General features: G+C 39.5%; 1 long non-coding RNA gene across 1 annotated transcript; it reads left to right on the top strand.

Moving 5' to 3' along the window:
* Nucleotides 1-3,908: 3,908 nt before the first annotated feature.
* Nucleotides 3,909-23,079, top strand: LOC138917913 (uncharacterized). The gene is made up of 3 exons (XR_011426578.1): nt 3,909-4,180; nt 4,331-4,763; nt 20,811-23,079. It is a non-coding gene; the product is annotated as an uncharacterized lncRNA (long non-coding RNA).
* Nucleotides 23,080-24,925: the final 1,846 nt, after the last annotated feature.

Genomic DNA, 24,925 nt, shown 5'->3' with positions numbered 1-24,925 from the left:
TGAAGTCTTTGGGACTGAACACCTGCTATCAAATCAGAATGGTGTCTGTCTTCAGAGAGTGTTGATGAGCGCTCCTTGAATCCTTGGGCCTCCCCCTCCGCTGTCAACTTTCGTATCTCTTTGGGGGATGATCTGTCTCTTTCCTGCTACCTTCACAGTGAACAGAAGTTCCAAGAGACATGCACCCCTGCTGTATTCCTCCTCCAAGGGTGCTGCAGCCCACATACCAAATTGCAGCAAAACCAGCAGTTTCTGGTTCAGGAAAGGTTATCAGTCTTCTACAGAAAAAAAAAAAAAAATGTATATATATCTTACATTTTAAAAACACTGCCTCTGAGTAGTTGCCGCCAGTTGGAAGGGCCAAATCTCAAGGTCAGAAGCCTTTTGTTGAAGTGTTTGTGTTGCCTGATGGGACCTAAACATTTCTAAATCAGAGATTGAAGCTAATACTGATCGCAGGAGGAAAGGCTAGGCCAGACTCCCACTTCCTCAGCTCAGAATAAATGTCAGTTCTTCCAAAGGCAAATTTACAGCCTGCATCCTGGGATGAATCAGACCAAGTGTTCTTGTTTGGATAATAGTGAAATCAGGCCTTAGAGAATTGTCAGTCAGCAAAACTCAATTTTGGTAAGGCCATGCTGTGGGAAAGGAAATGAAGAGACATGAAACCAGATTTAGACCTGCCAGAGACCAAAAACAGCAAGGTGCAGAGGATGTGAACAGAAGGGAAGCTGGAGTAAGCAGCAGGAAAAGTATTCGCTCACTTTGCAAAGTTCTGTGAGCAACTTCCAACTACGAGATCAGGATCAAAACCCTGTCTTACGCTGGTTTCCCCGGCTGCAGTCTGCTTCCACTTCACCAACGACCTTCCGTTTTCTCTCAGCCATAGCTCCTCCTTCAGCCAGCCTCCTGGCTCATCCACATGGCGGTCAACCCCTCACTCCATAGTCTCGGAAGCTGCAGCCCATTATGTCTTGCCTACTGCCTGGGTCCTTGCCTGCAGAGGTGAGGTGACTCTCCAACAGAGCCCCTGGAAGGTGGGGGCTGTAACATCTTTTCCTAAATCTCCTTCAGTAGGATGATGGATTAAAAACAGGCTTTGGAGGAAGGGAGGCACTGCTGCACATCCCGTCTGTATCGGTCACCAGATGTGGGACAAAAGAATTTTCTGGCAAGAAATGTTAGCTCTGTTGCCTTTCTCTTTCAAGAGTTCTCCCACCCTCCTTGAGTATTTCTGGTAATGAACGACAGACGCTAAATAGCCAGTAGACAGGAGCACTGATTTGTATCTTTAAAATGACTTTATTTAAATTCTTTCTAGTTCTAAGACAGATTTCTTCGGATCTGGCCTCACTTCATCTAGTGCTTTCCTTCACTTTAAAACTCTGACAGAACTCACTAAGCAAACAACACTGGCTCAAAATCTTTAAGAACCTCCAAAATTAAGTACATTCGCTGTAGAAGGATAGATAACATCCTCATTCTTTCAAGTAATTATGGTAGTCTCTATCTTACTTTATTGAATATATCTGCAAAAAGGTAGGAACTGTAAAGGACAAAAACTATTTTCATTCTGCTATTCTCCAATCAGAGTATCTTCCAGGCACTGTGCCAGTCTATGGGAATAAAGTCGTGAAAAAGACCCTGCATTTGCCCTGAATGTGCAAACATTGGTGGAGGAGAAACACACAGAGAGAAAAGGCTCTCAGAGAGAGCACTAGGATGGAAGTGAGGGAGAGAGCGCAGAGGCAGGAGGAGAAGCCACTCTGCTTAAAGATTCACAAGTGGGTGGGCCTGAAAGAGGACTGAGAGTTTGCCAGGTATTGACACTTAAGAGGAGGAAAGAGGAGAGATGTGTGCTGGGGTGTGGGGTGAAGGTCGGGAAAGACAAGGGAGAGGTTGGTTCTTAGTCAAAAGAAGGAGCAAAACCAATGGCATTTTCAGAAAATAATAAAAAGTTCAATGTGAATGAGGAAAGACAAGCGCTCGAATGTGAAGACTACTTTAGAACAGCAAGGGTAACTTTTAACCTGCAGCGGAAAGCCGTGGATGGGCTGTCAACACAGGAGTGAAGGATCAGATGAAGTTTGCACAGTTTCTCTGGTAGCAATATGGGGAATGTTTTAGAGGGAGCAAACGGGGAAGTGGGCTGGGGAGATTTGTTTAAACACTGTTGCAATTATCCAAGGAGCAGAGGATACATGTCTGGGGGGTGGGGCAGAGTGGTCTGAAGAGGCAGTGACTTTAAGCCTGGCTCTCTGCGAACACTGTATAAGACTAACTGATGTAGGATAGATCTGCTAGTTGGACTTAAAAAAAGAAAAGAAACAAAGATATCCTGAGAAAAATGACTGCTTTTCTCAACCCTCACTCCCGCCTAAGCAAGTGACAACACTCGCATGAATAGAAGGCTAGAATTAAAAAAAAAAAATCTTGGATAGCATCCAAACCAATTTTCCCATGTAGAGGAAAAACAGTTTTAAATATTAATTGTTACTCTTTCCTGCTTGGTAATTTTCCTTACTTGCCATCATTCTACCATTATATTGTTTGTGAAGCTGAGATGTGGTTGCAAAAAAAGGGAAGTCACAAAAGATGCCAGTGAGAACCACCGGTTAAATCCTTGACTTGACTTCCTAAATAGGTCTTGAAACCCTCTGGCGCAGAGGGAGTAACGAACCCACTGTTGCCCGGTCTGTAGGAGAATGTTTTATTCTTTTCCATATATATTTCCAGCTCTTTAATGACAATTCAAGCATATCCATGACTTTATGGCCACTCTTGGTTTTAAGAGCAAGTCCTGTTTTAGTAATTATGACTCCCTTTTTGGTACTACAAATGTCCACCTGAGAATAAATCAAAAAATCCTTTCTCTCATCCCAATGAAAGGTTTGTTCCCTGCCCATCCCTAACTCAGCTCAGGGACTTACAGTGGGTAGAGAGAGCAAGGAGCACCTTCCTCTCCCTTGAGGCTCTTACTGGAATAGGTTAGAGATATAGCAAAGGGGCAAAAATTCATCTTTATCATTTCTTATGTCCTGCCCTCATGGTCCTCTTTGGCTAGTGTGGACTAGCCAGTGATGTCCTCCATGTGGCAGGTATCACATGCTTGTTCTTCCAAACCCAACCAATATGTGGGTTTTCCAGATCCCTTATGAGAAGCTTGTCACTGAACAAATTCCTGTCATTGACAATTGGACCATTAGTCCATCCCTCTCTCCTCAACTTCTGCCATAGAAACACATCCCACAGACTCTGCTGGCTTCCCCTTGTCCATGAAAGATATTCTATTGGATATATAAAGATGGCTCAAGTCCAGCTGCTTTCCATTACATCTGTTTGGGCCATTCTCAAACATCCCTCTGCACCAAACAGCAGGAGAGAAGCCTGCCCTTGGCTGCCCTGTTCCCTTGTCCTGCTATCATGGTGGCTCCAACCACGTGCTGCTTCTGGACTAGAAGCAGACACCCATTTCTATGGTTACCAGGCCACCTGTGTTAAGCTCCCTAAGAACAATCTCAGAGCACTCTACTCTGATGGGTTGCACTGCCCTGACTTGTGAGTTTTGCAGCTCAGCAACATCTGCCTGGGGAGAGTGGTCTCAGTCTCTTTCTTGCTGACCCCCTAGAACTCTCTGGGTGATTCTGTTGGAGAACGTCTCCTCTCTCCCTAGGCAAGAAAAAGGAAAAGCCTTAGATATGACTACTGCTTAAAAGTTTTCTTGTCCTCTAACCAATTCCCTTGGAATTCCTAATCTTCTATTTGCATGGGTTGTTTGGGGAGGGGAGGATGGGCGATCACAAGATGGGTCTGGCAATGTCTTCACAAGCACTGGGAGAGCAAACTGGCAGCAACTTGGTGCTCTATTTAGAATGTCACAGTACTGACTGTTCCAGGTTTGGAGCTTCAGCCAAAATTCCAAGACAATAGGAAAAGCCTCATTCAATATCCTATTTTAACAACTCTGAAAATTGAAAAGGACTTTTGTCATTGTCATTGTTGTTGTTGATTTTAGCTTTTTAAGAACTTCTTTAGTACTCAGAATACAGAGTTCTGCTATCCACCACGGAGTAGGGAAAAGGAAATGCTGACCTAAGAGCTGTCTACCAGCTGCACATGGAAACAAGAAGATAAAGTTCTGTATTGGACACGGGTGATGGGGAAAGCTTAGGGATGAGATGTAAGCATATCTGTGTGTGTGAGAGTTGGTTGGGGGGATTATGTCATGCTTCACTTTGGGGGGCAAAACCTTGGGAGTGAAGGGTAGTAGGAGACCTCAAATAACTTTGCAGGATCTCAAAGCTGAGAAAGTTTCTCTCTCTTGCCTTAGGGTATAGCTCGGGGCTATCACAAACCACATAGGGAATACCCGTGCTGGAAGAAGCCAGAGGGTGGAGGAGCAACAGCTACAAGGAGACAGAGAAAAAGCACTTTGGAGACTCCTGCAGCCCAACTGTCACAGAGGAGATTCCAAAAGCATCTGGAAGTGCTAGCAGATGTGAAGAGCCTTCCAGGTTGGGACAAGGAGGAGAAAGAGTGTGTTACAACTAGAGGCCATGGTGAATCAGCAAGCAGATGATACAGACCCAGTAGGAACAGGGTTGTGACTGAGACCTGGCAGAATGAGATACACCTTAGTGGTGCCCCGTAAGAACACGTAATGGGCTAGGACTCAGGCCCACCTCCTTGCACAACCCGCCTCCACTCCAGCCAGGAGCCACCATAGACTTCTGCACCTTGATGCTGCCCCAGAGGAAGAGAAGGTAAGGGGAGGTACTGGGAGAAATGGAACCGACGTAGTAGTTACCTAAATGAGATTGGATTTTTAAATAAAAATCATTTACCTTAGTTTGCAAGATTTATTTTCTTGCATCAGAAAAAAATATGTGGCTCATAAACTAAGTTGAATTCAGATATTGAGAAATGTAAAGGTGTCCTTTGTTCACAACAGACTATATAACTAGGCAGTTCCACTTCACAATCAGTTTTAATGATAGGTGCATTGAAAACCAAGGTGGGGTGGGCTGCCTTAGAATCTAAATAGAGTTTGTGATGAGCCAGATCTCTATCCTAATTCTAATCATTGCCTTGAACCAAAAGGGGTACTTTCCAGAATCATCATGGGCTGATTTGGAGCATTTAAAGAAGGAAGCATTCTGCCAACACATTTCCTTTGGATGTGATGAGTCCTGCCCTGCCACAGCCAAGCCCTGCAAACAAAGCCAAAACCCAAATCTCTAAATAATGTGTTCCTTTCCCTAATCCCCATCTATTTGGACACACATCCATGTGCATTAAAATTGGCGTCAGAATCCTTGGAAGGTTTATAAATCTCATTTGCAGTGATGGAGATAAACTGCTTAGTTATGAAGGCAGCATAATATATGGTCATTTATCAAGGAGGCTCCACAGCCAGCATGCTGGGGGTCAAACCCGGAGTCTAAATTTATAAGATATGTAACCTTGAGCAGATTTGCTTAAATTTTGCATGCCTCAGTTTCTCCTTTTATAAAGTAAGGATGATTATGGTATTTCTCTCCTAGTTGTCATAAAACTTAAGCCAATATATCTACATACAGGAGAATGGGTATAGGAGTGAGTTCTCCATCAGTTCACACACTCAAGTTTAGGCTGGACAGCCACAGGGTGGGGATGTTGCATTGGACTGATTGCTGAATCCCTTCCAACTCTGAATATCCTTTGAAAAAGAAGTCTCAGTGCCAAACAACAGAGGCCACTTTGATATAAACCCAGCTGATGGTTCTCACTTGGAAAAAGAGGCCAAAGACATGCAATCTATTTAAAACCAAGATAGAAATAGGCCAAGTCACCCTCGCTGTTGACTCAGCAGCTGGAAAGTCATGGAGAGTGCGCTGCTGATTTAAAGCCATGAGACCTGGGCTGGAGTCCCAACATTCTTCTCAGCTGTGCAGTCTTGGGCAAGTCAAATAATGGATACAGTTTGCAGTTTCTTCACTTGTAAGATGGGTGTAGAAAGTTGTTTTTTTCTCAAAATGTACTCAGGATTAAATGAGCCAACATGAAATTCCTTTGAAAATGGTAAATCATGGAGAAATATAGGTATTATCACTTCCAAAGCTCAGATTACATTATACAACATTACTTCTGAAAATAACATGTATAACCTGGCTGAGACTAAGCTATGATTTTAAACATCAAGATGCATATAGAAGCTGGAAAAACTGACATTTCAAAAGTTTTTTCATATTTTCCCGACTACTCAAGAGTAGAGACTCCAATTTACCTTTAAGGCAGGCAATGGCTTTGTTCTGAAAAAAAATAAAAACAAAACAATAACACAGCACTGGGCCATATATATTTATGCAAATATAAGTCAAGTCTCATCTATAATTTTTAGGAACAATGAGGTCATCCTCAACTTGAATGTTGATGTCGTAGACCAGGTACTTCACTCTTCCTAATTTATATAAATCAGATGTATCTTTTATCAGAGCTTTTCTTTACAAATTTTCACTGAAATATCTATGGACAGTACCTTTATGTCAGGCAAGTTAGAGTGTTGACAAGTCAGGTATGCTCCTAATGGTGTTCACAAGCTATTACGGGAGACAGAGAAAACAAGTAAAATATTGCACAAATAATTTATAAAAATAAGTGTCCTAAAGGCAGTGAGGAAGTAAAAAGTGCTGTGAGAATCTGTAAGAAGACAACCTCTAAACGTGGAATTGGAGAGGTTTTTGTGAGAAAGGAATATTCAAGCTGAGCCTTGAAAGATGAACAGGAGTTACCCAGGTGGGAGACACAAGGAGACGGCAGAACACCAGGAAATATTTCTTTGTTGTTTCTTTGAAGATAAATGTTTTTTTTCTCTGGGTGAATTTAGACTACTTTGTCTATAAATAATTGCTTATTCTTAGCAAGTTTTGTGTGTTCTTCTCTGGATAGATATTATCAAGAGAAGCAAGCTGAGATGAAAAGGACTCTATAAGGGCAAGGATATACCACCATATTTTCTATCTCGCCCTGGAAGAGGTGCTGTGAAATAAACAAGATTGGGCTCAATATTGGCTGGGCATGAGATACTTCATATGTGGCTTTATAGAATGTGGTCTTCTTGGTTTGATTATCTCAATAGCTTCACCTGGTGCCCAGAGTCAAGGTCACTCTCTGAGTAGGGCTGGGTTTTTACCTTATTGAAGTGTATAATCCCACAGTATCATCTTGTGAAAATGTTGATTCTGGGACAGGAATGGGAGAGTCACTTTTTGCACCTTTAACTAAAGGGTAGTCTGGAGTTGAACCTGAACCTAAAATTAACCATAATCAGACATGGTTGTTACGAGATGGTCTCTGTGATGTGCTTTCCTTCTTTCCTCCCCCATCTTTCAATGCATTCTTACTGAAATTCAAAGCCTGTTGAATCAATGAAACTTTCTCCTTCCTACTTGGGAAGATCTGGCCAAGAGGAGAGTCCCCTTCTGGAGCCTAGAGCAGTGGCCACGGCAGTGTCATCGATAGAAGCCGAGTGTGTCAAGCAACATAGTGATTACACAGCAGTCAGAAGTGTGGTGACAACATTGGATATTAGCCTAGCACTGTGATCTTGTCAAATAGCCATGGCTAGGAAACTTCCCAACCATTCTTCTGTGTTCTAGAAAACAGTTTTCTGCAAAGAAGCATCCTTTCCCAAATGAATTAACTAAGATTCACAGATGCTCTCTTATTTACATGTAAGACCAGACACAGAAGCTCCAAATTCCCATTCTTTATCTCATAAACAATTGGCTATGATGCTTTTCCCCAACAGTCAAGATGCTTGTTAACTGAACTTAAAGTTTCTTTCCTCCTCTCAAGGCCCTGAATTCTGACTGCAGCCTGAGCCAGCACACAGCCTCTCCTTAATATCCAAACCCCAAAATTAGGCCGAGCTCAGATTAAACCATTCTCTGATCTGCTATCCCATCCAGCCACCCTTTCATCCCATTTCCACACACCTGTTTATTTCTAGCCTTGTTTATTTCTCATAAAAGAAAAATCTCTTTCTGCCTAAACCTTGATCATAAACCTTGTTGATCGTGTGGTCGGAGAGTTCAATATTTAGTGTAATAGTAGAATTCTCTGACCACACGATCAGAGATACAATCCTTGAACTGATCCTTTCAAATAAAGTCTGTCTTTACTAAGTCCAGATTTGTTTTTTGTTTGACAATGGTGAGATGAAAGTAAGTCCCACGTGGAAAAACATGTGGGACCCCTTTCTGAACACACATGACTTAGCATCCTGGAGACTCTCACAAAGAGTAGGGAGGATAGTACAAAGGAGAATTAGGGCAGAAGTTCTCATGTTATTGTAACTTTGTCATTAATTATGAAATGTGCTCTTATTTTGTGGAGTTTTTGGAAATAGGGCATTTGGGTTACATATATAATATTTTTTTTTTTAAAGATTGGCACCTGAGCTAACAACTGCTGCCAATCTTTTCCGTTTTCCCTGCTTTTTCTCTCCAAATCCCCCCAATACATAGTTGTATATTACTTTTTAGTTGAAGATCCTTCTAGTTGGGGCATGTGGGGTGCCACCTCAATGTGGCCTGATCAGCGGTGCCATGTCCACACCCAGGATCTGAACCAGCAAAACCCTGGGCCACAGAAGCGGAGTGCACGAACTTACTTAACCGCTCGGCCATGGGGTCGGCCCCTAAAATAATTTTTAGTGAGAAAAGCAATATCCAGTCAGCTTAGAGCAAGAAATTCTTTCTCAGATATTGGAAATTGCTATAGAATTAAAATCTATCCTATTATGAAGAATATGGAGTTAAGAAAAAATGATCTTATCTCCATAGGCAAAGATTCTGCCTTTGGCAGAGCATAGCTAGGAATAACTCTTCTTTCCCCAACAGCCAGGAAATGTGGTCCCTAAACTTTTTCTCAAAGTTGACCTCAAACACCTTTCAGAAACCTAAGAACTCAGTAGATTCTTTGTTTCATGACCACTTCCTGTGTTCTGACCTCTCCAGACACTGAAGTTGTGTCAATCTTCAATAAAAGCAGAATTATTCATGCTTTAACTCTTGTATTTACTTATCAGTTAAACATGCAATCCTTTAGAGTAAGAAATGGTAGCAATAGGGAGAAAAGGCCAGCCTTTGGCGTGAGATAAATCTAGGTTCAAATTCAGGCTCTGTCACACATTTGCTCTGTGACCTTAAGAGCAAGTAATTGAACTCAACGTGGTCATTGCTAAAATGGAAATAATGATAGCCATCTTAGAGCACTATTATCAGACTTGATAATCATGGAAGACATTATGAAAAAGTGCTTGATCTCGAGGAGATTGTCATTAAATATTATTTCCTTTCCCCTTTACTCATGCTGAGCACATTTTCAGGCAGGTCTTTCATTTTCTCTATTTCAGGTCCAACACAATGATTACTATCCATCGCTCATTAAAGCAGATTATTTAACCAATCTTAAAATTATTGTGGTTAGAATCTACATATGAAAGAACAAAATTAAGCTCAAACAATAGAGAAAAACTTTTAAGTCCAACACCAAATCAAAAAGATTTCTGATGATTTTCTTTCTTTCTTTTTTTTTGTCTTTCTCTTCTTTCCTTTTCAATTTTCTTTAGAAATTATATGTTGGTTCCCAATCCTTTCCTTCCCATGAGGCATCCAGGGCTGCCAAGCTTGGCTAGGCAAGGGCCAAAGAGGCAGCCAGGGCTGGAGAGGAGACCATGGCTGTTGAGACACATGAGACCCCGGCCAAGAAGTTGATGGAGACCAAGGGAGTAACCGGACTTGCGGGGCTAAGGCTGAGGAGGCAGCCATGAGGTCAATACGTTGATTACAAAAAGGGGGAATGAGCAAATAAATAAAGATAATGGGAGCCATGTTTCTTACCACAGGAGAAGGGAGTTCAAACAACATGGCTAAAATAATTCCTGTGACTTTCGGATTTGAGTTGAAGGCATTGGTGTAAATTCACCTAGGAGCAAATGTTTGGCAAAAAAACAGAATAATTTTTCAAATATTAATTGAATCATCTCAAAGTTGGCTTGCCGTGAGGTTTCCTGTCAAAGAGATCTCTTGCTAGCACCAAAGGAGAGACACCCTGCTTTCTTATCACTTTGCCCACATGCGGAACAGAACAGGAAGAGAGAAGAATGAGGCTTCCTGTCAAAATATGGAATCGGAGTCTTTATTACAGTTCACCCCTGATGTTTGGTTGATGACTAAACTGAACCATGTTTGATGTAATTGAATTTGAACTTGTTTATGAAAGCCATTATGGCACTCTATGAGGCCTGAGTGCCTGCTAATGAGAGGAAAATTCTGTGGAATACCTTGCTCAAGAGCCTATCATTGCATATTCTGAGAAGTGAAATGAGTGCCTGAGTTGTTATCAGTGATGTTTGGAACACTGAAGGGGGTAAGCGTGTTTGGTGAGGCCTTGTGGTATAGCTTGCATATGTGCATGGAAATATGTGACCTTGAATTTGTATCACTGAGGCAAGAGACTCCTAGAATTATTTACCCTAATGATGGAAACTCTTAGACAATAGCCTAAGAGTCTGTATATAACAAAAACAAAAAGTGCAGATGGGGCCAATTATTGGACAGAGAACCCTGTGCTAATATTATTGTCTGAAGTTTGGCCAATTGTGCTGACCCTTGGGTCCCATTCATTATCAAGGATGTTCTGATTAAGCAATAAAAAGCAGCAGCATTCCACTGAGCTCCATCAGATGTGATGACAGTGATACTGTCTAGAAAGTGTACCAGCTCCCATTGCTATTCAATCAGTTCATACCAAGGGACTCCCCAGAGAGCAAACAGGTCTGGGAGAGTGGTGACCTCATCTAGAAGCATGGGATCTGACAAAAGACTGAGGACAGGGGAGGCCACGCCCTCCTGTAGGTGGGATATACGAGTCAGATTTGGTTCAATCCTGCAGCAGGGAAGCCTCGGCAGCTATGCCAAGCTTGCAGGGTGCTGCTTATATGATCTGAGGCATAATGAGTAGCTGAAAACAGAGAGTCACAAGTTCAGGTCCTATGAGAGCTTCTATTTCCAGGACATCCCAGTATGTGATCACTAACTGCCTCTCTAATGGCGCATTACATGAGTCAGAGGAAGGCAGTTTTTCTGTACCAGAAGTCCTTAGGAAACTTAGGGCCTTCAGGGCCATAAGACTTGATTTCTTTCACAAATTTGCTTTAACAGAAACACCTGATGCATTGTGATTTGGAAAGATTCTAGAGTCTTTTGTTGGAGGGATCTCCATTCAAGATGGGCCAACTTGCAAGTAACAGCATAAATGGACTTAAATAAAATTTGTAAATGAGGAATACGTTGCTAATAGGGCCCCAAAAGGCCTAAAAGACATTGGGCTTGCTTTACTGTTGTGGGTGCTGAGAGCTATTTCTTGACAATGTAAGGGATGGAACATGCTAGATAGGTCTGCCCTGATCTGTCCAGAGTCCTCAGTTATATAAGTCAGTCATTTCACACCCTCTTGATGTGTATGTGACATCATCAGTCTTGACATCTGAACCAGATTTGGAGTGGGATTCCATCCTGCCTCTGCCCTTGCGTCATGGCACTTATAGTGGGGAAATTTGGCAGACACCCCCTTAACCGAGAGATCTAATTTAACCTCATCAGCAATGGGGCAAATCAACATCATGTGCCTCCTGATATGATGCACAGAGAAGGACACAATATCATTTCTGTGATATTCTTGCCAAAAATGCATACCTTCATCTAATCATCAGGAAATATCAGATAAACTCAAAGAGGATATTCTATAAAATAATTTGTCTCTCTTCTTCAAAATATTATCATGAAAGACAAGAAAAGATTGAAGAATTATTCCAGATTGAAGGGGACTAAAGATATAAATAAATGTGGCCTGCAAATTGTATCTTGGACTAGAGGAAAAGTAGGTTTTGCTTGTTTGGCTAGAATTGCCCCATCAGTGGCACAACTGATAAAATTTTAATGGAATCTATGTATTAGGTAGTAATGTATCAAATTCTTGATTTAGATGGTTTTACTGCGATTATGTAGAAAAGTACCCATGTCCTTTAGAAAACACACATTGAAGTACACATTGAAGTAGAAACACACACACACACATAGTACAAAAAATGGTAGAATGTTAACAATCAGAAACTAGGTAAGGGTTTTAGGAGCTTTTTTTTTTTTTTACTATTTTTACATTTTTTCTATAAATTATACTTATTTCAAATGTGAAAGCTTAATCTCTATTGAATAGATATTTAAATTCATCTGAATTCCTAACTCCCAGGAAATATATCTTAATTAAGCTGTCTATAAGAAGACCATGTTAAGCAAATATTCTTGAGTAGCACCCCATAAAATGAAAAAATGATGAATATAACTTTATTTTTTTATTATTTTTTATTATTGAGTTAATGATAGGTTACAATCTGGTGAAATTTCAGTTGTACATTAATGTTTGTCATTCGTGTTGTAGGTGCACCATTTCACCCTTTGTGCCCACCCCCCACCCCACCTTTCCCCTGGTAGCCACTAATCTGTTCTCTTTGTCCACGTTTTTAAATTCCTCATATGAGTGGAGTCATACCGAGATTGTCCTTCTCTAACTGGCTTATTTCACTTAACATAATTCCCTCAAGGTCCATCCGTGTTGTTGCAAATGGGATGATTTTGCTCTGTTTTGCAGCTGAGTAGTATTCCGTTGTATATATATACCACAACTTCTTTATCCATTCATCTGTTGATGGGCACTTAGGTTGCTTCCACGTCTTGGCTATTATAAATAATGCTGCAATGAACATTGGGGTGCATAGTACTTTTGGAATTGCTGACTTCAAGCTCTTTGGATAGATACCCAGTAGTGGAATGGCTGGATCGTATGGTAGTTCTATTTTTAATTTTTTGAGGAATCTCTATACTGTTTTCCATAGTGGCTGCACTAGTTTGCATTCCCACCAACAGTGTATGAGGGTTCCATTCTCTCCACAACCTCTCCATCATTTGTTACTATTAGATTTAGATATTTTTGTCATTCTAATGGGTGTAAGGTGATATCTTAGTGTAGTTTTGATTTGCATTTCCCTGATGATCAGTGATGATGAGCATCTTTTCATGTGCCTTTTGGCCATCCGTATATCTTCTTTGGAGAAATGTCTGTTCATGTCTCCAGCCCATTTTTTGATCGGGTTGTTTGATTTTTTGTTGTTGAGTTGTGAGAGTTCTTTATATATTATGGAGATTAAGCCTTTGTCAGATATATGACTTGCAAATATTTTTTCCCAGTTAGTGGGTTGTTTTTTTGTTTCAATCCTGTTTTCATTTCCCTTGAAGAAGCTCTTTAGTCTGATGAAGTCCCATTTGTTTATTCTTTCTATTGTTTCCCTTCTCTGAGAAGACATGGTGTCCAAAAGATCCTTTTAATACTGATATCAGAGTGTACTGCCTACGTTTTCTTCCAGAAGCCTTATGGTTTCAGGTCTCACCTTTAGGTCTTTGATCCATTTTGAGTTTATTTTGGTGAGTGGTGAAAAAGAATGGTCAATTTTCATTCTTTTACATATGGCTTTCCAGTTTTCCCAGCACCATTTGTTGAAAAGACTTTCTTTTCTCCATTGTATGCCCTCAGCTCCTTTGTCAAAGATAAGCTGTCCATAGATGTGTGGTTTTATTTCTGGGCTTTCAATTCTGTTCCATTGATCTGTGCACCCATTTTTGTACCAGTACTATGCTGTTTTGATTACTGTAGCTTTGTAGTAAGTTTTGAAGTCAGGGATTGTGATGCCTCCCGTTTTGTTCTTTTTTCTCAGGATTGCTTTAGCAATTCAGGGTCTTTTGTTGCCCCATATAAATTTTAGGATTCTTTGTTCTAATTCTGTAAAGAATGTCATTGGGATTCTGATTGGGATAGTGTTGAATGTGTAGATTGCTTTAGGTAGAATGGACATTTTAACTATGCTTATTCTTCCAATCCATGTACATGGAATGTCTTTCCATCTCCTTATGTCGTCATCCAATTCTCTCAGAAAGGCCTTGTAATTTTCATTATATAGGTCCTTCACTTCCTTAGCTAATTTTACCCCAAGGTATTTTATTGTTTTTGTTGCGATTGTGAATGGTATTGTGTTCTTGAGTTCTTTTTCTGTTAGTTTGTTATTAGAATATAGAAATGCTACTGATTTATGCAAATTGATTTTATACCCTGCAACTTTGTTGTAGTTGTTGATTACTTCTAACAGTTTTCCAATGGATTCTTTGGGGTTTTCTATATATAAGATCATGTCGTCTGCAAACAGCGAGAGTTTCACTTCTTCCCTCCCTATTTGGATTCCTTTTATTCCTTTTTCTTGCCTGATTGCTCTGGCCAGGACCTCTAGTACTATGTTAAATAAGAGTGGTGATAGAGGGCATCCTTGTCTCATTTCTGTTTTCGGGGGATGGCACTCAGTTTTTGCCCATTGAGTATGATGTTGGCTGTGGGTTTGTCATATATGGCCTTTATTATGTTGAGGTAGTTCCCCTCTATGCCCATTTTGTTCAGAGTTTTTATCATAAATGACTGTTGGATCTTGTCAAATGCTTTCTCTGCATCTATTGAGATGATCATATGGTTTTTATCCCTCAGTTTGTTGATGTGGTGTATCACATTGATTGATTTGTGAATGTTGAACCATCCCTGTGTCCCTGGTATGAATCCCACTTGATCATGATGTATGATCCTTTTGATGAATTGCTGAATTCTGGTGGCCAAAATTTAGTTTAGAATTTTTACATCTATGTTCATCAGTGATATTGGCCTGTAGTTCTCTTTTTTCGTGGCGTCCTTGTCTGGCTTTGGTATCAGTGTGATGTTGACCTCATAGAATGTGTTAGGAAGTGTTCCATCCTCCCTAATTTTTTGGAATAGCTTGAAAAGGATAGGTATTAAATCCTCTCTGAAAGTTTGTTAGAATTCCCCAGGGAAGCCATCTGGTCCTGGGGTTTTATTCTTTGGGATGTTTTTGATTGCTGTTTCAATCTCTTTCCTTGTGATTGATCTGTTCAAATTGTCTGCTTCTTCTTGAGTGAGCTTTGGGAGATTGTAGGAGTCCAAGAATGTATCCATTTCCTCTAGGTTATCCATTCTGTTAGCATAGAGTTTTTCATAGTATTCTCTTATAATCATTGTATTTCTGCAGAGTCTATTGTTATTTCTCCTCTTTCATTTCTGATTTTGTTTATTTGAGCTTTCTCCCTTTTTTTCTTTGTAAGTCTGGCTAGGGGTTTGTCAATTTTACTTATCTTCTCAGCGAACCAGCTCTTTGTTTCATTGATCCTTTCTACCGCCTTTTTCATTTCAATAGTATTTATTTCTGCTCTGATTTTTATTATTTCTCTCCTTCTGCTGCCTTTGGTCTTTATTTGTTCTTCTTTCTCTAGTTCAGTTAGCTGTAGTTTAAGATTGCTTATTTGGGATTTTTCTTGTTTGTTAAGATGTGCCTGTATTGCGATGAATTTTCCTCTCAATACAGCTTTTGCTGTATCCCATATGAGTTGGTACGACATGTTATCATTTTCATTAGTTTCCAGGTATTTTTTGATTTCTTCTTTAATTTCTTCAATGATCCATTGCTTGTTCAGTAGTGTATTGTTTAGTCTCCACATCTTTGTGCCTTTCTCAGCTTTTTTCTTGTAATTAATTTCTAGCCTTATAACATTATGATCAGAGAAGATGCTTGTTATTATTTCAATTTTTTTACATTTGTAGAGGCTTGCCTTATTTCCCAACATATGGTCTATCCTTGAGAATGTTCCATGTGCACTTGAGAAGAATGTGTATTCCGCTTTTTTAGGATGAAGTGATCTATATATGACTATTGAGTCCAATTGTTTTAGTTTTTCATTCAGCTCCACTATTTCTTTGTTGATTTTCTGTCTGGATGATCTGTCCATTGATGTGAGTGGGGTGTTGAGGTCCCCTACTATTACTGTGTTGTTTTTAACATCCTCCTTTAGGTCTGTTAATAGTTGCTTTATGAACCTTGGTGCTCCTATGTTGGGTGCATAGATATTTATAAGCATTATTTCTTCTTGATGAAGTGTCCCTTTGATCATTATATATTGTCCCTGTGTGTCTCTCTTTACCTGTCGTCTTTTGAAATCCACTTTGTCTGATATAAGAATTGCCACACCTGCTTTTTTTTCCTTGCTATTAGCTTGAAGTATTGTCCTCCACCCCTTCACTCTGAGCCTGTGTTTGTCCTTGGAGCTGAGGTGTGTTTCCTGGAGGCAACAAATTGTTGGATCTTGTTCTTTAATCCATTTTGCCACTCTGTGTCTTTTTATTGGAGAGTTCAACCCGTTTACATTGAGAGTGATTATTGATGCATGTGGACTTAAAGCTGTCAATCTATTGCTCATTGTCTGGCTTTCCTGCTTTTCTCTTCCTGTGTGCTTTATCCTACCCATTTGATACTGCAATTTCTTATGCTGGGTTTCTTAGATTTTTCCTTATTTATGTTTTGTGTCTCTGTTCTGTTGTTTAGTTTAGTGTCTACCATGAAGTTTGTATTTAGAATCTCTTGTATAATATAGTCTGTTCTCTGGTGGTCTCTTACTTACTTGGCCTAGACTAATTTAGTATTAAGAATTATTCATCAAAAATTAAGAAAGTGAATAGCCAATCTATTGATAAGGGGAAGACAGTCACAATATATATTTGACATAAAATTTGTATCTAGAATATATAAAGAACTCCCTACAAATCAATAACAAAATAGGTAGATGGTCCAATTAAAAATAATTGAGAATAATTTGAACAAACACTTCACAAAATAGAATATCCAAATTGCAGAGCTCATTAGTAATCAGGGAAATGCAAATTAAAAGCACAACTATAAATATCACTACACACCCACAAGGATGGATAAATACCAAAGACTGACAATAACAAATGTTTGTGAAAATGTAAAGCACTGAAACTTGCACAAATTGCTAGTGAGAGTATAAATTTGTCCACTACTTTGAAAAATACATTTGGATTATCTACTAAAACTGTAAACATGCATCTCTCCTATGACCTGGCAATTCTATTTTTAGGTATATACCCAAGATAAGTGAGCCCACATGTCGACCAAAAGAGACATATGAGAATATTTGTAGTGGCTTTATTAATGTTATCCAAAAACCATAAACAATCCAAATGTCCAACAATATGAAAAATAAATAAATTGTAGTATAATTATTAAAAATAAAACACAAAACGAATTACTGATATATACAGAAGCATAGATTAAACACAAAGACACCACACTGAGTGAAAGAAACCACACACAAAAGAGTACACACTGTGTTACTCCATTATACGAAGTTCCAGAATAAACAAAATTAATACGTAGTGATAGAAGTCAGAATGTTTGTTACCTTTAGAGGGAACTTAAGTTGGAAAAGGCATGAGGTAACCTTCTGAGGCAATGAAAATGTATAGATCTTGATCTGGATGGTGGTAACAAGAGTAATTACATTTACAAAAATTCATTGACTTTTACACTGAAAGTTAAAATACCTCAATAAAAATAATATATCACCATAGGACCATCTATTTTAAAGGCTACTGGTTAACTGGAAACTTTTCTGAGCTTAGAAAAATTATCTGCTTTGGTTTGACCGTATTTCATTTCCTCTATGTATCTATACACTTCCTCAAAAGGTCATATGAATAAAATCAAATCCTCATAAAAGATTGAAAATTCAGTCACATCTGGTTGGCATTATATATCATCTGTGTTGGATAATCTACATTTATATGTGTCGTGCATGGCAATAAAGAAAATGAAAATGGGCTACATATTGCTAATCGCAGAGTCAGAATGTGTCTATTTAAAAAGGTAGCAAAAACAAAGCTGACTTGAGCCCTAATAAAGCCTGGACTTCTGTACAAATTAACAGCTCAAGAGATGGAGAATTCAAGATGTCCTTTACCTGAAAGTTCTTTCCTGCTAATATCTCTACTTAATTCTGCCCCAAACAAGGTATACTTCAAGAGCCTCCAGCAACATTTGGGCCAAGAGTTAGCTGTTCTGCCCTGAACCTGGCATCTGGAGGCCTTGGGATGAAACCTAGATGTCCTATGTACCTCCTGGCCCAGTGCAACCAACCGAGATTATACCAGGTTCTCATCTAGGATGAGCGTCTGCTTCACTGGAGCCCTGAAACTTGACCAGCACCTGCCAATCTCTCCCCTTGGGAAAAAAATCCCATTCCTCATCTTCCTGGATACTAATGTCATATTTTAAATTGACATATTATCCCCCAAAACAACGACCTTTCCTCTGCCCTTACACATCTAATAAGCTCTGTGCTCCTTGCACTGCTGCTCTGATCACACAATGGGTTGGACCTCCTTGGACAATAACCCTGTCCTAAAAAAGTCTCACACCACTGGATAACATGTATTAGAACATTGTCAGGACATAGCTTTTGAGGATAGATTCTATAGGCAAATCATTTTTCTAAAGCCCACTCCACCCAGACATAGCTTCTTCCTGTTCATCATCACATTATTAATTGACATCTTAGTGTTCCTTGCAGCAGTGTCCACTCCAGTTACATCAATTGTACACAAAACATCAAAAACACCTGGGAAGACCATCAATTCTCTCTCAGAATCCCTTGCACCAACTATTTGGCTAGGCCAGATGTTTAGATAGCAAAATGACAAAAACCTTGTTAGAATGGAAGGAATCCTAGAGAGAATGATACGCTCATAACAGCAGAATATTTATTCTCAGATGACCTGTAGCCTTGGGGATTTTACAGTAAGTTCTAGAATAGCATTCTACAGCTTCTTATGCTTGAGGTTAATGTTCTCTAACTGTTATTTATTCTGTTATAAGCTGTAGGAGAAGAGAGAGAGAAAGAGAAAGAGGAGAGAGAGAAAAACCCACTCACCTGTGTACTTGCTAATGGGAAATAACTGCTGAGTTGTGGATGGTTACTAAAAGTCGAGTTGACACGGGCAAGAGTGTGAACAGGAATGCGTAGCAGTACTTAGCGTCTTAGAGTGGGTGGCAGTAAGGAATGTCTCCGTGTTCTAAAGTCTCCCTTCTATTTTTGGATTACATACCTTAGATTGCCAAATTCTGGTTTAGAATTAATCATGAGGCATTATTACAAATAAAGTCCTTTTGCATAGGTGCAACAGGGCAAGGGCTTGCAAACGGTTATCAGGTCCCTAACTGGCAAACTAGCACCAAATTCTATTGTCCCTATCTCTCAGCTCAGTACCCACTCTCTTTCCCCTTCTGTTTCTGCCTTTGTTTAGAACCTCATCATCTCTTACCTGGAATATTGAAACAGCATCCTAATTTTCCCTCTTCCCAGGCTTTTTTCCCCAACCCATATTCAATGTGGTGGTCATGTTGATCTGTCTAATATGAAAATATAACCACGTTACTCTTCTTATTAACATCCTATGATGGCTTCCCATTGTTTATAGGCTGACATACAAGCTCTTCAGCCATGAAAGGCCCTCTATGATCTGACCCTTTCCAGCCCTGTGGGCCGTAAGTCCATATGGAGACTTTACTCGCTAATCAGAGCCTAATATTAAGTAGGCAAGTACTCTGTAAATGTTTGGTGCATAAATGAGCAACTAACGAACAAGTAAATGTATTGATACAGTAAAAGTCATTGATGCAAGGCCAGTTGAATATTCAATGTTTTGAATCAGTTAGTTTGCAGCAAAGGATTTAGAGAACAAGGAGTCCCTCTGACTAGATGTGTGCTCACTATTCAGCATTCACATGGTTGGAAACAAAAGATTATTTTGCTGATATCTAAGTTTGCATGCAGACGTTGGCTTCAGAAAAGCTTGCATAATAGAAAAACCTTGAGGCTAAGTCTGTTGCTTAAGTTTCCCTTTGTTCATATCTACATCTGGACAGAGACAAATATGCCTTTTCCCCACATAAACATAACTCCCAGGGAGGAAATGTCCTCCTCAATTGATTTGAGACCATAGCTATGGAGAAGCTGTACAGTAGTTCATTAATGCAGTTTCCATCTCTCTCTTACTCCCAATACGTCTAACAGATAGTAAGATGGATCTTCCCATGACACCAGTCTCCCTAACTCCTCCCTCATCTTGCTTTACTAGTCTCCCTCCCAGTTAACATGTTAACATTTTAATAGGAACATGCTAGTATTTAACAAGAACCTTTCATTTTTAGCCTACATTAGGAATAAACAATGGTGCAATTTTAGGAACCATGGAAAGCTGCTGTAAGAAATCATTAGAGACAGAATGGTCAGAAAAGGGAACTTTTGTGTCAGAATACCTTGATTTTCATTAGTTATTCTTAGCACATTTAGCTATTTACATGCAGCGAGTCTTCTCTGAAAACTAGAGAAGCAGCATGCCCTCGTTTAACAGCATGAATGGTGTTAGCTTTGGTGCCCCTGCACAACTGATTCTTCCCCACTAGAATATGGACCTGGTAATAAAAATCTTATGTTCTGGGCTATTCCGATTCTTTCTGAATGTTGGCATTTGTTTTGAAACCCATCTTTCTGAATGCATCCAGAGCTGCTACGTTTACGTATAACAGGGAATGAGAGAGGTAATAAAGCCGAGATCGATTGCCTAGTAACAGCCAAGATTCCATAGACATTAAAGGGTATTTGTAATTTAGGCCCCATAATATGGCCTAATGCCCTATCTTGTGTAGCTATTGATCTTTTAATAATAGGACGGCCCCAGAAAACCTTTCAGGGTTAAGTTCTCCCTGCTAGCACCCAGTAAAGAACAAAAACATGTCTCTTCTACAGGATCCCAGCCTAGAGAGATGTCTTCTATTCTGAAAGCTGCAAGGACTCTCGGCTTTTGAACTCACTTTCTAAAGGGGTTCCTGCATACTTCTTTTTCTCCAACTCCTCAAACATTAAAAAAGTTAAAAAGCAGTGTTAAGAAGAAGGCTTCCATTATTTAGCAGCTGCCAGAGAGGAAGCTCCAAAAAGCAACAGCCCGCCGCCACTGACTCCTCCGACTGGGAATGATGTCCTGAAATGACCCATCACCTTTGACACGTGCCCAGGACCTTGCTGAGGGGACCCAGCAACTGCCAATGCCTCAGAAACCATGAAGACAGACCGTGGCTTTATGACAGGTTAAATCTTGCTAAGTGGCAGCCTTTCAGACAAACACGTACCTCCTGAACCTCGCTATTTCCACTGAGTTCTTCAACAGTATGCCTTATTGCTGCCATTTCAGGGTCCCAGGTCATTTCCTTGTTCTGAAAGGATTTTACCTATCCTTGAAAGGCTTGATTAGCTCCATTCTCCCAGAGCACTTTAATCACACAACTCAAGCTTTTTGGCTTCTACCTTAGACTATTTAGATAAATAATATATTAAGAGCTCTAGGTCAATGACTCTGTAATAAGTAGTTCTTGCTGCTACATCCATGCTGGCCTTGATTTGTGTTTCTCTAAATGGGCCCTTGTCCTATTTTTGTACGAGGAAACTTTTACTTTTTCCTATAACATTTTTAAAAACCCATAAAACACAGGGAAACAACATAAATTCTCATTCTGACACTACTTTTGGCTACGGTCTGTGACCATGGGTAGGACCTTTTAACCTTGATGAGCATGATTTCCTTCTCTGTAGTAAACCCTTCTCTGTCTAACCCAAAAAGCTGAAGCCACAGTTCCCAAATATTTGTTCTCAGGAAGCCTGTAAAAATCTTAACAACTGTTGATGACCTCAAAAAGCTTTTTATTCTGTAAATGTGGATTTTATCTATCAATATTTAATTAGAAATCAAAACATAAATTTTTAAAAATATTTATCCATTCATTCAAAAATAAAAATTTCATTACATGTTAACACAAATATTTTTATGAAAATAACTATTTTTTTAAAAAAACTAATGAGAAGAGTGTCATTGTTTTATGTTTTAAAGCGTCTTTTTAATGCCTGGCCTAATAGAAGACAACTCATTCTTACTTCTGCTTCTGCCTTCAGTCTGTTGCAATATGTTTCTTTGGTTGAAGTACAGGCAGAAAACTCGCTCTCTCCAGACATAAGCTGAGAAAGGGTGGGGTATTTGAACAGCCTTTGCAGACAATCATGGACGTTCTGCTTTGATACTACATGAAAACTGGAGAAGTGGCAGCTTCTTAAAAGATTTGTTGCAATATGGAATCTGAAGCCACATCAAAGAACTTTTTATAATCTGGTGAATTAACGTCTATTTCTCTATTTGCACTTTGAATGGATTTTTTACTCACACATCTTTTTGTTACATTGGTCATGTGGAAAATATAGGTTCCCTGAGTTATGCAGATTTTCAAAATGTTGACATATTTCAATATACAATATTTAAAAATCATACTTGTTAATATCACTATGGATCTCATTAACAAAGTCTTTAAATATTGAAAAGCTGTCAAACTCATGGTGGTAGATACAAGTTTTGCAAATTCTAATATTTATCTGAACACTTGAATTTTATCATTGGCCAAGAATGCCATCAATTGTATTGGATGTAGTAAGTTCACTTCATTCATTTTGGAGAAAATATCTGCTAAATACCCAAACCTGAACAGCCATTGTCTGTCTGTCAGTTGTTCTTTCAAGTAAAAATGGTGTTCCATGATAAAAGCAGCTAGTTCAACTTGCAGCTCATGAAATTATACAAGTGTTTTTCCTTGAGACAACCACTCTACCTTACTATGCAGCAGAAATGCTTTATGCCCACATTTCCCAAACTGCATGCTGAAGCACCCCTAAGGCACCACCAAGGACTCACAAGAGCTCCGCAGATATTTTATGTTTTCAAGGGAGACACAGCAACATCTATTGGACATCCGGCAAAACTCAACATGCTACAGGAAAGGAGAGTGCCATCCAATCTGATTCCAAGATTTGAAAAATTGGTGCAGTGACCAACAGGCACACCCCATTAGTAAGTATTTGATTTCTATGAATGACATAATATTATTATTTCTTTCAACTTATATATCTATACAATGCTTTCAAATGGCTACTAAATTGTTTGTCTCTAATTGCTAAATAAATGGAACTGACAGTTTTGTTTGTGTGTTTTGATCTATGAGCTAACACAGAAAAAATCACCAAGACGCTAATGGAGAAAGCTTAGGAACCTGAGCTTTATGTGCACTTCCCACTTGATCACACAGAATATTAAACAGCTACATACTCAAAGGTTAGATATTTAACAAAAGTAATATTTTTTACCATTTCATCAAAGACAATCTTAAGCAAAATTACCTCTTTTTTTTCTCCTGAGAGTGCATGGTGGCGAAAACTACAATAATTACTAGAATAGTTCCTTGCCTCTGCCTTGATTCATGCTAAGGTGCCCATAATTTTACCCACCAGTGTTTTAGCTCCACCGGTAAATGTCAACACGATGAAATAGGCAAACAATTTCTCTGTGTTGTTATGAAAATAGTTTTGACCTTACAGACCCATTGAAAAAAAGACCCCCCATGGACCATACTTTGAACACCACTGAATTAAAGGAATGCTCAAATATAATCAATGTGAGGATACTTCATGTAATGTGAAATGCTGGACACATTCTACTTATTAATGTCTTGCTCTCTCCTACCTTACTGCGTAAGTCTTTACCTTAGAAACCAGTGGCCCCATCCTGGGTTTAAGAAGTTGTTCTCTGTTCTTAGTTCTAAGGACAAATCATCTCCTCTTGCACTTAGACCCAGGCTTCTTGCAGGCTACTGAGAGTGGCCCTGGTTTTCCATATGTTTGTCACTCTCAGACTCTTATCACATAGATCCACTGAACGAAGCAGAAATCTTGATGTCAAATAACAGAAGATAATGGCTAAGATAAGCAAAAAAGGAATTTATTGAAAAGGAACCAGGTAGCTCACAAAACTTACTAGAAGCCTGGCATGAACCAAGGGTGGAAAAGCAGAGACAAGCTCATGCCCCAGACAAGGGCATTTGGAATGCCCCTGCTGCCCCTGGACACACCCTCGCATCACTGAATTCTCGATTCCACTGTAGCTGCTGAAGGTAACCTCTGACAGATTCTACACCTCTGTGCCATTCTCGCAAGATTCGGCTTCCTGAGTGGAAGCAAGTTATTGACTGTGGTTTAGTCATGGACCTATGCACTGTCAGGAGGCAGGGAGAGTAAGTGTCTTTCCCCTTCAACTTCTGACTCACATCTATTTAGAACTTCAACCAAGACAGAGAGGGTATTTGATGCTGAACAGTTAAATTGACAAATGTCAATTGTGCTCACTCTTTTGGCGAACAGCATCCAAACACACGTGTCATTACAAAGTACAATTTAAAGAAACCCTTACCCCTGACAAAAAATTGCTCCACAAAGAAAGACATTTCAAAAATGTCATTCATTATTCTACCTAGCTACAAGTTCAATACATCCTGGGAATATTTATTTCTCCTATAGGTAGTTCTTTGTGATTTTACATATTCTGTAACAATCACACTTACACCCTTTATCAAGTAGTTGGGGGCAGTTGAAGGAAAAGACATTAGTTAAATTATATAGCCACATAATTATAAAGGAAGGAAATGTAGGTAAATGCTACAGTGTTTAAATGTGCAACTGTTTGCTATACACATTGTAATCCATGTTTGTGACTTTTCTCTTCATATGCGTTCCCCTTACGTTCTTCAAGTTCAGCCAGTACTTTGGTTCTTCAGAGGCAACGTGCAGCAAGTGACTCAAATCCTTTATGCCCAATGGGTCTGAATACTTGAGGTCCTGACAACATAGTGCTGAGTTGTTTACCCCTAACTTTCAACACCAGTAGTACTAGGAGGTGTTCTTTGTTCCAGGGGAACAGGTGTTCTCTGCATGCCATTCACACGCTTTGTCATCTCCATTAGTTAACAACAGCCCTCTCTTCCCTGGTAAGCCAA

Source organism: Equus caballus, chromosome 15 (assembly GCF_041296265.1).
Source record: "Equus caballus isolate H_3958 breed thoroughbred chromosome 15, TB-T2T, whole genome shotgun sequence".
NCBI lineage: Eukaryota > Metazoa > Chordata > Mammalia > Perissodactyla > Equidae > Equus > Equus caballus.
The sequence above is the reverse complement of the archived record's forward strand: the minus strand, read 5'-3'. Positions and strand labels throughout refer to the sequence as shown.